Here is a 16873-nt window from a genome sequence, read left to right as displayed (position 1 = left end):
TTTGTGGTTGTTTCTACACAACTCATTTCCTTGTCCACACCCACCTATGCTCATCGATACTTTCCAAGGGCAAACTGCTCTGTGGTCTATGCCTCCCCTTAGGGAGTGTATCATTGACCACCATCCCACTCAGGATGGGACACTCCCATCAATTCCCTGCTGCTCCATCAGTATGCTTCATTTTATGGCTTCATAATTATCAGCTCAACTTTAATCAAGAAAAGCATTCCTGTTGCTATTCTTTACTTTTTATTGGTCTCCTTAGATCTCATATTTACTAGCTCAGCCCCCATAACCTCACATCCATGCTGGAACTGGAAACTATTCCCTTACAATGCCAGTAAACGTCTTGCACATGAGTGCACTGTACTCTGTAGAATCCACAGCATGACAGAGTAAGGGTGGAGGACTTCACTTAAAGTAGTATTTTTCTTACCTTTACCACTGTGGTCGGTGGTGTTTGGTAGGGATATGGGAGATGAAACCTTTACAAGCAGGGACTGAGAGATGAAACATGTACTGTCTGCCTGTCTCCCTTAGAGTCATAGAAGCCAAACCAGGAGTGAATTTCCAGTTCTTCATCCAATTGTCCAAGTTACTTTTGAATTGGGTTAAGGAGGAACTCTGCTTCGCATGGATGGGGAAGCCTGTTGAAGAGATGGGGTAGTTTGTGTGATGCATACCTGTGTCTAAATCAGTTAATATCACAGGCAAGGTTTACATCTTTAGAATGGATAATTTGGCTGTTTGTTTTGTAAATATGAAGGGGGTCCATCAGAGGTGGGTCCATAGATGGCTTGTATGCCAGGCATAGATCTCCGCTCAGCAACCTGTAGGAGGGGGAATACAGGGCTAGGATTTTGAGGCAGTCTGGGAAGGACGTATTTATGCCCTTTATTCTGTTAGTGAGGAACCTCTGGGGAAGTTGAAACTTAGATGTGCCTGGTTTGGTACATATCAAAGGAGCATTCTACTCAATGATAGGTCTGATGAGTGCTGAGTAAAGTGGAACAGTGATCACCTTGGGCCTAGATGACTTACCTTTTATTTATAAGTTGCACAACACAGAATGATTTTCTCACTACTGTTGACAACATTATGGCTGAAGGTTATATTACTGTCTACATGTGTTCCCAGATCTCTGACTACTGGGTCAACTCTGAGGGGTGTGTTGTCAATGTGGTAGTTACCACTAGTGGCTGACTTCCAGAAGGATACTATTATGCATTGTTTGGCATTTAGCTTTAGTCGGTGGCTCTGACACAAGTTGTGTCCGTGTCAGGCTTACATAGAGAACATTAGTGTTTATAGAGAATTCTATGACTGCTTATAATGTGCAATCATCTTCAAATTTGGTCAGCTATAGGCTCTTGACACTGGCCTTGACTTCAGAAAAGAAAAGTAAATTCTAAAAAAAGTGGTCCCAGAACCAATCCCTGAAGGACTCCTGGTCACTGGCCTCCCCAGTTCTAGCTTCTTGTGTCCTGCCCAGGGGCGGACAGTGCTATTGGACTGCAGGACTGTAGCCCCCCCCCCAGCTGTAAAAGAAATATGAAAGACCCCAAAAGAGAGAAAAAAGACAAATCTCAGACCTTCGCGCATGCACACTTGTGGCATTTCTGACATTCAGACTGCTGCTGAACCAGTCCGGAGCATGCACAGAGCTCTGGACTGATTCAGCAGCAGTCCAGATTAGAAACACAGCAGTCAAGAGCATCTCTGAAGTCTATGAAGTTATTTACAACTGCGTAGACTGGAAAGGGATCAAACTGCAATGTCCGAAGGAAGGACTTTACCACGGGATCTGTGACCTCTCACGGGAGCTTGGTGAGTGGAGCTATACAGCAATGGAAGGCCCTAGATCCATGCATGTTGTGTGTGTGTGTGTGTGTGTGTGTAGGGTGGGTTACTGTTTGCAACCTTGTTTAAATTTAAAATGAGTTTTCTTTGTGTACCAATCCACAACATATATCCAGCGTGCACCGAAGTGCCCATTGATAACTTTTGGGATGGCGTGCCCATATGCATATAAGACTTCTTTATTCTGTAAACCTTAAATTCAGTTTTTATCATGACTAATAGGACAGGAAATTTGGATGTAAATAGTAGTCAGATTATCTGTTCTAATTTCTGCAGGAGATTTTCTCTCTATGCTGTAGCTGAAAGCCTGTCCCGAGTCCTACTTTTTAGTACAGCAAAACTTAAAGTGAATACAAGTAAAAAAAAAAAAAGGGGGGGGGCTTGATGTCTTGGCAGTCTTAGCAGTTGCTGGCACAAATTTAAACAATATACAGCCCATTAAGTACAACACAGAGTGCTCTGTGCAATTAACTCACTCCCACTTCTTGGTTAAAACTGTGTAATGGAAAACTGTGTCACAATAATGGTACCCATCAATTTCCTAAAACATTAAAATTCAGATATTTAGCGTATTGCTTAATTTCATAAACTGTATCTTGTTTTTCATCCAAATTTCATTTATTTTGTGTATGTTAGATTGAAAGAAAAGGAGAAGCTCTATTGATGGGAGGGTGGCCTAATGGTTAATGTGTTTGCCTTACAAACACAAGGTACAGGGTTTGAATCTCCCACGGGATAACTGACTAGGCTTAAAATGGCTCACAAGGGCAGTTAGCCTAGTACTAATCTATGAACTATTACTTCTTGAATTTCAGAATTCATATTCTTCAGAAAGTACATGGTAACACAAAACCTTTTATTCTAGCAATTTTCTAAGTTTATAATATGGGTATTTGAAATCTGCCCCTATTTTTTGTGACAGTATTCTCCCATTATTGGCTTCGTCCAGGTTTTTTTGTGCTAAGGTTGAGTGCTATGGTGAGAACTGAATTCACTGAATATGTTTGGGGGCTGCAGTCCCCCATTACTGGCTTTGTCTACGTGTTTTTTGCCAAGAGGTTGAGAGCTATGGTGAGAACTGAATTCACTGAATATATCTTTTGGGGACTGTATTCCCCCATTATTGGCTTTGTTCAGGTGTTTTCTGCTAAGAGGTTAATATCTATGGTGAGAACTGAATTCATTAAATGGTAGCCATTTAAGTTTCAGTCTTCCTCTCTTTCACAAACAGATGATTTAGCATAGTGGTGTGTTGCTCTGACTGTTTTGCACAGAGTCCTGGGTTCAATACTTGGCAGTGAAATGTATGGTGGTAACGCAGCATTTTATTCTAGCAACTTTCCAACATTATACAAGCAATGTTTAAAATGTGTCCCTAGTTTTGGGGCTTTAGCCACCCCCCCCCCCCCTAAATTTTGGCTTTTTCCAGATTTCTTGTGCTGCAAAGTTCAGAAATACAGCAGAGTGTCAAGTAGATTTTACAAGAAGCTGAGAGCTGCAAAGAAACAAAAGTTTAGTGCTGCTTATGTTGAATCTGCCTGCATCATTAATAGCACAAAAGGTGGATGCTGCAGTCATTTTTGGCAAAGATACCTAGTAACTATGAACCTGTTATCAGTTTGCCATCCATTCCCTATTGCAATATTACTAGCTTATTATTTTTTTTTAATGCAACCTAGGCAATTTATTCCTCAAGGGCAACGGGCACTTTATTTGTAGATGAAACAATGAAATACAAAGCTGTTTGCTAGCAGCAACCTCTTCATTAATTCCAGATCTTTTTAATATGGAATTATTTAGATGACTTTTACTACTTCAGAGATTGTGCATATTTACTGATACTGGTGGACTGTAGAAGTCTGAGTAAACTTTTATGATGGAAATGTTCTGAAATGGGCAGTTTTGTCATTATTGGTGCATGCATTTTGTTTCATTGTTACTGGAAAAATGTTCAAAACAATAAATTTAAAACACACAACTGTACTGAATTGTACAAAGAATATAATTTAATACAGTCAGGAAGGTGCATCAAAGAGCACATATATGTTTTGTGCGCAAGGGGCCTATGATTTGAAAACTGCCCAAAGTTAATCTTTATCTGCCACTGGCAAAATGTATTTTCTTTGAATGTGGGTTTCAATGCTGTTTCAATGAATGAGTTTCAAGGGCAGAGAAGTTTTAATGCTAAGTCTGTTTTCATTGTGAGACTGCATTGCTTTGATTAGCAGATATCTTGGTGTTTGTGCTGTAAAATGCAAAATAAAACTTTCAAATGAAGTCCAAATCATCATAGAAGTAAAGCAGTATGCACATCAGTGTTAATGATAAATGGGGTGAAATAGCCAAGTAATGGTTCATTGGAATGGCTGCAGGGGGGAGGCTCCATTCGACCATGATTTTGTGAGGGAAGGGCGGCAAACTCAGACAGCCCCGGCTGAACTATACCTCGCAACTGTCTAGATTTTCACAGAATTAATAGATTTTTTGCTTCTTATTTTTGGTTTGTTCCTCATATTTGTGGTTTTCTGACCAATCCTTTAGGAATTAAGTCACAAAATAATGACAGGCTAAGTTTCAGACTTCATAAACTTCAGAAAAATGCATGCTAAAGCAAGACCTGTTATATTCTATCAACTGTCTTGTATAAAAAAAAAAAAAAAAAAAAGTATTTTTTAGCACTCTATATGTTCCCCTAATATATTTGACCTTGTCCATATTTCCTGCATTAACTGGTTGAGAGGTACGTGCAAATTGCTTTATAGAATTAAGCATATCCAAATCTCTCAATTGTCCCCGATTTTGGCTCAGAATGTTGCTCTTCCCCTAATAATCCCTCTGCAAAATGGCAATTTTGGAAGAAAACGTGGAGGGTTTACAATTAATAAATAACTGATTCTTTTGTCAGCTGCTCAAGTTAGCAGTACTAATATTTAAAAAGTGTCCCTTCTTTGACAGGTTCCTAGTTGTATTGTCTGATTTTTTTTTTTTTTTTTTTATATTTTGGTCCATTTTTCATAAAATTTTTTTGGCAAATTAGTGGCAAATCATTAAAGGCTGAAGTTAGAAAATTATGACACCGTTTCAGATTTCATACTTATGCAAGACCATTCTATTATCTTTCTAAGTTTATAAGAGCAATATTTAAAAATTGTCCTTATTTTTGGGCCTTTGTCCCACTTCTATATGTGGCTTTGTCCAGCTGTCTTGCTCTGAGGCTGAGAGGTATGACGAATGTTAGTCTAGATGTCTTGCTCTGAGGTTGAGAGGTATGACAAATGTGTCAGGGCCATCACAGACATACAAATATATTTCAAATTGTGACATACTTGTTGCACACCACTCCTCCTTGTAGTGACTCTGGATGTGTCCAAGCAGGGAAAGGAGCAGTTAAGCAGTGTAAATGTGTAGAGTACCCCCCCCCCATCCAAGGTAGACACAAGTACTACAGTGGCTTTTCATCTGTCCTTGATTTTGCAGAATGTTCTGGTTTCTGTTGTATTTTTATACTGTTGATTTATGCTTATTTTTATTCAGAAAGTGCCTGCTCTGTGTTAAGTAGTAATGCTTTAATGACTATCAGGTAAGCTTGTCTGAGGTTGTAAGATGCAAGTAAGCTTTAATAAGCATACTGTTAAAGAATTGCCAACATTGAAAGCCTTTCTGCTCTTGCCATGCAGAGAATACTTGCATAACTAGATAACTTATAAGCCTTTGGTATTGAAATGCATATGACAGTATTTGTAATAAAGGACAGGATTACATTATTTTAAGAAGCTCATTATATTTGTTGGAGATTTGCAGTCCTCTTTGCAGGCTTTACCTGTAAACTAAACAGAATGCCAATCTATCATGTGTGGTCCATAATCTGTGCAGTAATCCTTTAAGAAATTTATCTTGATCTTGTTTCTTGTTTGCTTTTCATTTCTTTACTTGTTTCATGGGGAAAACATGATCAGATAGTTGGCAGCATTTTTTTTTTTTTTTTTTTTTTTTTTGGGATAAGAAACATTTTTACAAGTGGAGGGTATTACAGAGATTGCTACTTTCAGCATGTTACTTATTACTTTAATAAAGCTGAATATAAATTATAATTAGAACTGCAGTGCAAGGAGAAGTGGTTTGAGTTGAGTGCTGCTTGTTTTTCTTGTACTTGATTTTTGTTCCAGTAATGTAATGTAAATGTACTTTATTTTTTCATGTCTCAACCTTTTTGTTTCCATCTAGATATTAAATAAGTTGTCATGCAACCAATGCATTGAAATATTTTTTTTTCTTCTACACTTCATTTTGTCTTGATTGGACTCTCATAATGACTGTTTGGCACCCAGGGCAGCGTATTTAAAGTTACAGTTTTTGTGGTTTTTGAGCATAGCTCCTCCCCTTTCTAGTTGGCTGCACCCCTTCCCATTGACCCCAACTGCTCAGCTGTCTCCTGCAGCCCCCCTTTGATTTGAAGTCACCAGCCGCCACTGGTCCTGCCTCTGAACCAGCTGACTATCCACTAGGTGACTAAAGGGTTTAAATCTAATCTCTAGTTTTTCAACAATGCCCAAATAGGGTATTGTGTCAAATACCCTAGCCAGGTTAATGTAGGTAGTGTGAACCATTTTGCCCTCATCTATTGCTTTGGTGACCTCAAAGTCCACCAGGATGAGTAAGCATGACCTGCCTTTCACGAGACCAAACTGTGTTTGGTCCAGTGTGTGTGTGTGTGTGTAGGTTTCCTATGTCATTTTTGATCATTTCCATGATGATTCTTTCCATAGCTTTGCATATGAGCCTGTAATTTCCAAGGTCCATAGATGGCCCACCTTTGTTCAGACATATGACTGTTGCCATTCTCTATTCTTAAGGTGCAAAGCCTGCTTGATGGCTGTGGTTAAATAGTGACTCCATACGTTCTGATATGTTGTGCTTTCATGTTATTTATAAAATGCCCTGGGATATTGCTTGGGCCCATTGATGCAGGATTCTTGGTCTTGGAGAGAGTACTATGGATCAGTTCCCAAGAGATAGCTGGGGAGTCCTGTTTGGCATTTCTGGAAGAGAGGCTGGGGGAGAGAGGTGGAAGAGAGGCTGGGGGAGAGAGGTGGAAAGCTATAGCCAAACTTATCTGCCAGTAGATTTTACTATAACTTCTGGCTCAGTGTAGGTGAATCAATATGAGCTCTGAACACAGTTATGGTTTGCCTTTGAGGTTGCAGACATAGCTAAATAATGTCATGTGGCTGTCTTTGGCTTGGGATGCTAGATTTACTTCAAATTTGGCTTTGGAAGACTTTATTTGTCCTCTGTGCTGGCTACTATAAAGCAGTTAACAGGCTTTCTGGTGTTCTGCAGTCTCCAGGAATTAATGTCCCTATTCTCCTTCTCTCACCAGTAGCAAATCAAAAGACCTAATGGGATTTTCTTTTAGGACCAGCTCTAAGAAGTTTGTTCCCATTGTGAGTGCTCATCCAGGGTGGTGTGTGTACGAAATCTAGGACTCGTGTCTGCATGCATGTGGCTGTGTACCATTCCCAGTTTTATAGTGGGTTAGTTAAGATCCCTACTGAGAAGCAGAATGTGGACTTTCCAATGATTGGTTGCTTTAGTCCAGGTATTAAAGACGAAAGGTAAGATGGAAAAAAATTGATTAATATCCTAAAAACCCAGTGTGCACTAAGTATCTGAAGCTTTAACAGTCTGAGAAGGCCTTTCCAACTGATTTCTCATAGTCTGGTACTCTATTATAGACTATAAATCCCAGGGCCTATTAAAGGTTAGCTAGGGCCTTTCACAACTGATCTCTCATAGTCTAGTACTCTAGACTATAAATCTCAGAACCTATTAAAGGTTAGCAGTGCTTTCTAAGTATATCTCACAAGTTTTGTTATTTTAGGGAGTATAAGAATGCTAGGGCTTGGGTTCAAGCATTTACTAGTTGCCTGTGTCAGAGACATAAATACCAGTTCAGATAGTGATTTTTAGTGGTCCAGATAGGTTACATTTTATGGCATTTAGAAGGTATCCAGGGATATTACTGGTGCCCATTGATGAAGTGTTCTTGGTCTTGGAAAGTACATTGTGGACCGGGTGTTATGTTCAATGATATTTCCTGAGGGATGTCTGGGAGCAGAGGGGAAAATTGGAGCTGAATTTGTCAGTGCTATATCATCAGCTCATTGTAGGCTTCTTCATTCAGAATTAAATTGGCACATTGTTATGCACTGCATTTTGAGGTTACAAGCATAATTGAATGAACCATTGTGATTGCACTTGGCCTGGGAGGCTACTTTTACCTCAGATTTGGCTTTTTTAGGTCCTCTGAGTTGAATATTTAGAATTATTAGGGAGTTTTTATTTTGATGGACAATGCACTTTGTAATGTTTGCCATGATTTTCTTCCTTTTGTTATACAACCTATTTATTCTGGGATTCCACCTGGATGGCTTGTGCTGTGATTTTGTTCTCTGCTTATTATTGATGGGTGCCCATAGACAACTATCCTTATTGACATAATTGTAAGGGGGTTCTCTGATTTCTGCATAGGTGAGATTGATATCCTTCCCTATCACTGTTGCGGTATCCTTTACTAAAAGGATCCCTTGCCAAGGGTAGCCCAACATCAGGCCAGTATACCAAAGCCTTAGGTTTTCATAGGTGTCCTATGTCACACACATGTTCTCTGCTCATGATGTAGGGCATAAATCTGATGCAAGGAGGTAACATACCTCAGAGCTTCTTTGTCATTAGTCGGAATACCGATCTTCAATCATCGGTCTGAACACTTTTTTTTTTTCATTGGTGATAGTTACAAAGCCATTTTCAGGTAAGTGTTTCTATGAGTTTTGTTATCATCTTTTTCTCTTGGTTGCAAGTTTACATGTCATCCAGAAAGGGAAAATGTCAGTGTGGGAGACAGATTCCTCATAAGAAGAAGTGTCTCTTGCTTGGGTGCTTACGACCATACCTCGTGCTCAATTTGTCAAGCATTTGTCCATAAGACCCCTCCTAGATGTCTCTCCTTATTGTCTGTCTACCTTGTTGGCACAGGGTTTGATGGCAGAATTGTTCCATCCTGAGGGCCAGCTGTCTGGCAAGAGAAAGACCAAAAGTCAGTTGCTGTACTGCATCCCCTGGACACCTCTTGAGTCTGAAAGCCAGGAGGATCATCCAGTTGTTCCGTCAGATTAGTCTGCTGTGACTTCATCAAAAGTAAGCATGGATCTGGCATCTCACATGTTCTTGGAGGCTCTGAAAATGTCCACTGCAGATGTTGAGGGGAACCTAGGATGATCATATCCAGTGGACCAAGGGGTGTTGCACATATTTTTTGTTTGGGAGGAGATTCCCACTGTGTTTGATTAGGCCTGACATTGCTTTGAAGAAGCAAAAAAAAAAAAACGAAATAGTTGCCATGCTCCCAAAGATCCCCAGCGTGAATGGTAGGATATTACACAAGGGGTTGTTTAATTCACTCGGCCCTGAAGCCTCTTCAGAGAGTTTTCTGTTCCTGCTCCACCTTGGTGATCTACTCCTTTTAGAGGCCTATTCTGATGAGGAATTTGAATCTGAAGGAGAGAGATTGGCTTACTCCTCTGATTCCTTCTCCTTTGGGCTATGGTTCTGAGGAGGAGGAGGACTTTGTTGGTCCAGATTCTCCCTTTTGAGGAACTTTTGTTTGGGGATATTACCTCCCTTATGATAGAATTCTTTACCTGGGACTAAATTTAGGTGTCTGAAATCCAGAAGAGGTATTATGAACTTCTCAAGATGGATTCCTCTAAGACCTCTGTTGTCCCTCTGCCCCGATGACTGTAAGTTTCTTTACAGATGTCATTCTGCTGACCCCTCTGTCTATTCTGGCAAACCTTGCAAACTATTGTCTTCTACCAAATTGCTTCTTTCTCAAAAGGAAAATAGGATCATAGAGCGGATGGGCAAAAATATCTACACTGATACCCTGGCCTTTCAGCTATCAGACCCATATGACTAGATATGTCTTGGCTCTTTCTCAGGACTAGCAGGTTATTTCTGACCTCCTCGATTCTGAAGGGAAGGTGTCAGCCCTCTCTTGGTTGGGTTCCTCTTCTCAAGTAGCTTGCCAGTCTATTAAATGTAGTTATGATGCAGCTAAAGCTTCTTCTAGAGCTGCTGCCTTTGGATCTATGTTAAGGTGTTATTCTTGGCTTTGCCTCCAGCCCTTACCTGATAAAAAGCTCTGCAGCTGCAGAACCAGAGAGATTAAGTCCCTGCAAGAAAAGGCCAAAATCTTTCAGAAATTTTTAAACTTATTTGTTTCCTCATTCCTAAATTTCAGAGGAATTATCCTTTTTTAAGCCTGCATTTATATGTAGACAGTCCACCCCCCCCCCCCAAAAAAAAAAAGTAAAATTTCACATGAGCTCCACCTGCTAACTCCTACCAAGATGCCTCCTCTGCTTTTTTTTTTTCCAGACAAACCAGGTTCTGTATCATTTTCCCTTTATCCTAGGTCAGGTCCCTTTGTCTCTCCCCAATTGGTTAAGGATCACTCAGAATTCTTGGATTCAGAGTATCGTTCATCAGAGATACAGCATGGTGTGGAAATATCCTCTTCCTTTTCTAAGCATTCCTCACCGCTTCTCAAGAACAGCTGCCCTTTTTTCCAGATGTACTTTAGGGCCATTTGTCTCAAGACGCCATCCAAAAAGTTTCCACTCAGAGGGAAAGGGTTTTATTCCAAAATGTTTTTGGTTCCCAGGAAAGAAGGCAACAGGAGGCCTATTTTGAACCAATCAAATTCTAACACCTTATTTAATATCCCTTCTTTTTGAAGGCTGTCCCTTCAGACTGATTCCTCTTCTCTTTCCTCTGGCTTTCCTTGTCTCTCTGTATCTCAAGGATGTTTATCTTCAAATCCTTATTCATCCCTGATTCAGGAAATATTTGCACTTCTCTGTTTTTCCTTGCATTTTCAGTTCTCTGCTTTGCCCTTTGGCCTCTCTACTGCCCAAGATCTTCAGCAAATGTCTTGCTGTTGTGATTTCCTTTTGCAAGATGAGGGGGAGACTCACCTTTCCTTATCTTGTTTTTTTCTCATGTGCTGGCTCTAGACCATTCCTATGCTGGCTTCCCTGCCACCACCCAATGCTCTGACTATAATTACCTTTTTTTTCAATTCTGTCTTCTCAGGTCTCCGTTACAGCCAAGTAGATTCTAAGGGCTCTGGGTAACATGGTTTCCACCATTACCATGCTTCTAGCCAGGTTCCATATGAGAAAACTGTGGTTCCTAAAGTCATTGACTCCAGCATTGTCATCCTTTAGACTTTCTAGTTCTTCTGCCATGCCTCAAACTAGATGGTGTTTTGTTGGAGTACATGAAAAGTGGCAATATGAAGGTGATTACTACTACAGGTGAGGATGCATGTCATTGTTTTGATTTACAGCTTACCATTATAAAAAGTAAAGACTACTGCTAAATGTCACAAAAGTTCTGTTACATTATTAGTGCCACATATGCACAAGACTCTTCTTGTCAAATTATGTACATCCACACACCTCTATGCATGTTAGAAATGCAGTCCTAATAGCCAGTATTGAACTATATTTGCTGATACAGTGAAAGCCAAGCAACATGTCTGGTCCCATCTGCAGCTGTTACAAAGTAATCATAATTGTCCATACCTTCTTTGTTTTGGCAAAGTAAAGCCATCATTTCCTCCAAGTTGTAAACTTTGTTTGCTCACTAAAATGGTAAGCCATTTCTTTGCTATCCATATCTAGAAATGAATGCTGAACTCATCATTAGAACATGGTCTAGTACTTCAGTATGGGCAGCTATACTGCAAGCCATAACTATACACTCCACAAAAGTTCAACAATTGGATTAGTTTCTGGTTTCATTCCAAGGAGATCCAGTATCTTATTTGCCTGAGATGACATAACATCATTGACAGGCCTCGATGCTTTGCTTTGCCAGAGATGGCCTTCATCTTCCACCACTGGGTTTCCAGATCCTGGCCAAGGTTCTTGCCTCCACCATTGTGCCTTTTTTTAGGCAATGTCCCAAAGACAAACTTTCCATCCTAAAAGCTCTATCAGAAAACAAATTGAAGGTCATGATGCTTTAACCCTAGGAGCCTAAACCTGAAAATGGACTTGCTGGAAGCCGCCCATGCACTGGAAGATGCTGATATCTGTGCAGTCACAGAAACTCTGTTCAGGGCAGCAGAGAGCACCCCTGCCTTACTAGGCAATACCTCATTCCACACATTCTGACCCCAAAATGAGGTTGGGAAGACTAAGGGTGGTGGAGTCCCTATCTTTATCAAGGACAGGCACACCTGCAGACTGGTTGCCAGCATGATGCACTGGAACTACTCCAGGTACAACTGACATTTAGCAAGATGCCATCCATAGCTAGCTATAGACCCCCTCCATGACTTGGGACACCCACTCCTCTTACCTGGATCTACTAGACTCCAACAAGGTACCCCCTAACACCCTGATTCTTGGCGACTTCAACTACCCTCCATTGACTGGATGAACTATTCTTGTACTAATCCACTGTCTCAGCAATTCCTCAACTTCATCAGTTCAACTTGACCAGCTCATCTCAGCCCCCACAAGGGGAGATAACATTCTGGACTTGGTTCTCACCAACATGGCTGACCACTGCACCACTTCCATAGTATGTCCTTCCCTGGTTAGATCGGATTAGATCGGATTATCGCACTGTCTCCTTTTGAAGTTTCTATCCTACCCACCTCACCCCCCCAGCCAAAATCAATCTAAAAAACTTCTCAAAAGCTGACTTCAACCTTCTAAGGGAGGGATTCTGTAGCTTCACACCCCCCCCCCCGAGGATGCAGACAACTATGCTGAACAGTATGCCAATGCAGTTTACAAGCACCTGTACAACTGCATGGACTCTGCCATTTCCAATACAACTTAAACCTGCTCCTCGAACACAAACCTGTTTGGACATCCGCTATCAATAGGCTTTACAACAAAAGGAAGAAACTGTTTTTCAAGGGTAAAAGGGAGCAAATTCCAAATTGGAAATCTCTCTCCTTAGCCTCAACAAGCAAACTAGATCACTAGTGAAAACCTACAAGGCCAATGAATTGCAAGTAACCTCCACAATGTCTTATTTAGTTCAGGAACTTCCATGGAAAAGCCCAGGTTTGTTTCAAATTAGTACTTAACAGTATCACTTACACTGATCCTGTTGACTTAGCCAACCTGCTAGCAGATAGGTTAATTGCAAACTTCAACCCTCATCCCCCCCCCAAACACCCTTTCAATATCCCCCATACTTGTCCTGCACCCAACATCTCCATGGATCATGTTACAGGCCCTATCAAAGGCAAAAAATGCAGCTTCCATGTGACCTAATAGTATCCCAGGATGTATTTTGCACCATTTCTGGCAAGAACTGGCTTCACCATTGAGCACCCTTTTCAACTACAGCCTAAGTACCGGCTTCATCCCAGTAAAGTGGAGAACCACTATTGTCATCCCCTTGCACAAAGGTGGTGCCACTACTTATCCTGGAAGCTATCGCCCCATTAGTTTGAAAAGTCTGATCTGTAAACCATGGAGCATACTATTATGAATCTCATAAACAGGGATATAGGCAATCTTCACGCACATTACCCCACCCAGTTCAGATTTGTCAAGGGCAGATCTTGCCCATTGAACCTGGTTGACTTGAGACTACCAAGGCCCTGGATGAGGGAAAGTCAAGTCACTACATATAGCTTACCTTGATTTGGCCAAGGCATTTGACACAATCCTCCATTTTAGCATCATCAAAAAGCTAAAACAACTTGGCGTAAATCCCTGTTTCATCAGGTGGGTGGCCAACTGGCTCACCGATAGAACCCTCAAGTCAAAATAGGCACCACCACCTCCAATAGTGGACCTGTCACTAGTGGATTTCCCCAGGGAGCTGTCTGGGAACCCTACTGTTTGGCATCTATTTCTCGGAGGTACAGGTAAAGACAAAAGGGCCTGTGGCTGACCAGGTTTGCTGATGATTGTAAGTTGGGTGCTGTCATGGACTCCCTGAATGATGTTCACATGCTGCAAGAGGGTCTCGCAGCAACTAATGACTGGTGTCAAAAGTCATGGCCTCAAGCTGAACGCAAAGAAAATGTATCATCATACCATTTGGCAAAGACATGACCCCTGCTGATTACAACAGCAACCTCCTAAGCACACAACCTGTGGTGAAAGACCTGGGCACTCGGGTTCATAACCTCACATTCGACCATCATGCAGCAACAGTGGTCAGGAAAGCCCTTTACTTGGTTCATCTCATAAGTAAAGGGACTGCATCTGGAAAAAAGGTTATGTCTCTATACTCCTTCCTCATTAGACTAATAATTGAGTATAAAGGCCCATTTGGGATGTACCTCTCCAAACATCTGCAGTTAACTGGAAAGGTCACTGAAATACCTCACAAAGAGAATCCATGGCCTCCAACACCTGTCCTATGGAGACAAAGCTCAAATCACTATCACTCTACTCGGTATCGTTCAGATTGCTCAGGGGTGATGTGTCTTTCCTACAAGGCAATCTTGGACCCTGCCCTGCTAGAGATGCTCTATATCTACAAGCAACTCCTCATGCACTACCCGCTCAAAAGGCCTGGACCAATATGTGGCATCAACAAAAGCTGCTAGAGAGACAAGGTTTGTCTTCCAAAGGCTGCCCAGTCTCTGGAATACACTTCCCATACACATCAAACAGAGCACCTCACTAACCATCTTCAAGTGCAACCTTGATGAGTGGATGGGAAACCACAAATATGACCCAGGGGTTCCACCGGTGGCTGACTGAGGTTTATTTGCGGGGATAAAGTTTTGGCTAGACTTGTAAGGGCCCCAGGGCCATTAGCCTAGTAACCTCCTATGATCAAACTAGTCCAGAAGACAGAAGAACAAAAGAAAAAAATGAATTTACCTACCAAAGCTATAGCTTGTAGGCACATGAGACAAGTTTTTTAAAGCAAATGTCACATTCGGGAAATCAATTCAGTGTCATCAAAGTGTGATGAATTAAGTTTTTTTCTTTCCTTAGAGTTCACAGAAACACTTGTATATACCCACACAGTTAATGGATGTGAACATTCTTGCTAGGCAGATACATGCAGAGAAATAGGCAACTTTTTTTTTTTTTTAGAGCTGACCCTACTATCCTCTGCCACTTGGAAAAAGTCATCTGTTACACAACAGAAAAGGTGGGCATAGTCGCTATTGCATAGTGGGAGTGCCATCTGTCATTCCATTTACAGGAACTCGTGATTTTGGCAGTTGCATCCTAAAAAATGACACTCTGGGGGACAGTGTCAGGTAGGGAGTTTGACTGGTGCAGTATACCTGTCCTAGAGTAATGCAGATGTCCTAAGGTGAGCTCGGGGAGGACAGATGGAGCAGAAGGGCAAACGCTTGCTTGATCTTTATTTTCAGTATGAATACAGACCATGAAAGTACAGCCTCACAATATTTCTGGCATTTTAGCTTTTAAGCAGGTGGTGTCAGAAAAGTTAACACAGGAGATAACTGGCTTGTGGCAGCCAAACATTGATAAGCGACATCATTTTTTGATCCTTCGATACCAGCTCTTCCTATAATTGTGGAGCAGAATTCACCAAGCATTGGATTGTTCACCCACTAATAAGGAACATGAGCTGGGTTAGGCTGTCATGAAATAGGTTAACTTTACCCTACTGATGATGCATTGTTGTGATAGTAATCCTGCTCAGTACAAGAGAAACCACAGGTTAAGACGTCTGTCCCACTGTTTTAGCAAAAATGAAAAACCTAAACATTTCAGCAAATGAATTTCAACACATGACATTTGACATAACAGTAAAGATGGCTTCAATTCAGTGGTAGTACGTCTTTTATATTTGTCAATATCATGGCTTGACAAAATGTCACATTTTAGCTGAAAATGTTTGTGTTGGACCTCCCTATGAGGTGCAAGGGTATTAACAGTTTAACTTTGCCTTTTCTGGACAGCATATTTTCCAGAAAAAATGTCTCCATTTTCTTGACAGTGCCCATTGTGACACCCGTGCACTGGCCCAGTAATCAAGGAGTCTCAATCCTCACCACTAACACCACTGAGGGGCATCCACATTGGGAAAAATAAAAGTACACACAGTAAAGTACAATTTCCCTTAAGAGAACACAGTTCATCTGGGGCTTTTCTCCCTTTCTCTCCAGATCCCCAGTAAGACTCCACACTGGGATAGCTATAGGGTACAGATCTCAGCCTAGTGGTCAAGCCTAAACCTCCAGCACCCTCTCTGTCCAACCAGTGCTTTGTGTCCCTCCCCAAGTAGCTGACACACACTTTGAGATACGCATTGCATACAAACAAACACACTCCTGGGGAAGGCTGGCCCAGGTTCTCCAACTATGCCCCCTTCTCTCCAGACTATAAGGTAGAAATCGCTGCCACCAACCACTATTTATCAGCTACTAATAAGGCCCTTACCAAAGGGTGTCCAATTTTACTGTGCAATGGTATTATTATCCAATTAGTAAGTGTGACTAAACTTTTAAGGCTATTGGGAGTGGCTTTGTTCAGTATCACCAAATACATGCAAGTACTCTAGCTTAAATTATCTCTACACAAAACAGCCACAGGTGAGGGGTTTAAAAATATTTAATAATAAAACCACATGAAAATACTTATTTCAACACAATGACATTACATAGTTCAGAAATCACAGGAAAATGCTTCTACACAATATTGTAGAATAGTCTGACATAAATATAGAAAACAGCTAGACTGATATGGCTATTTCTATCTCTAAGAGAAATCCCTGTTCTCAATTCTACTTGCAGAGAAAGCAAAGTGCTGGTGAGCTGATGTTTATTTGTTTACCGGGAAAGTCCGACTGGACACCAGTCCATTTATAGTGGAGTGAGAAAAGCTTCACAATACAGTACATGATAGAAGTGAAAAATCAAGCATACTTTTAGCAATCTTACACAATATGTTGGAGATTAACAATTCTTATAGTGGAC

The 16873-nt window shown here is 41.1% G+C and overlaps 1 protein-coding gene across 2 annotated transcripts in view; it reads right to left on the bottom strand.

Annotated features, from left to right (window-relative positions):
* LOC122811177 overlaps positions 1-16873 on the bottom strand; it is a 3180768-nt gene that overhangs the window by 1656535 nt on the left and 1507360 nt on the right. The gene's annotated exons all lie outside the window — the stretch shown is intronic.

This window comes from Protopterus annectens, chromosome 9.part0, assembly GCF_019279795.1.
Source record: "Protopterus annectens isolate FY-2018-M chromosome 9.part0, PAN1.0, whole genome shotgun sequence".
NCBI lineage: Eukaryota > Metazoa > Chordata > Ceratodontiformes > Protopteridae > Protopterus > Protopterus annectens.
This window is presented reverse-complemented; position numbering and strand designations above follow the sequence as displayed.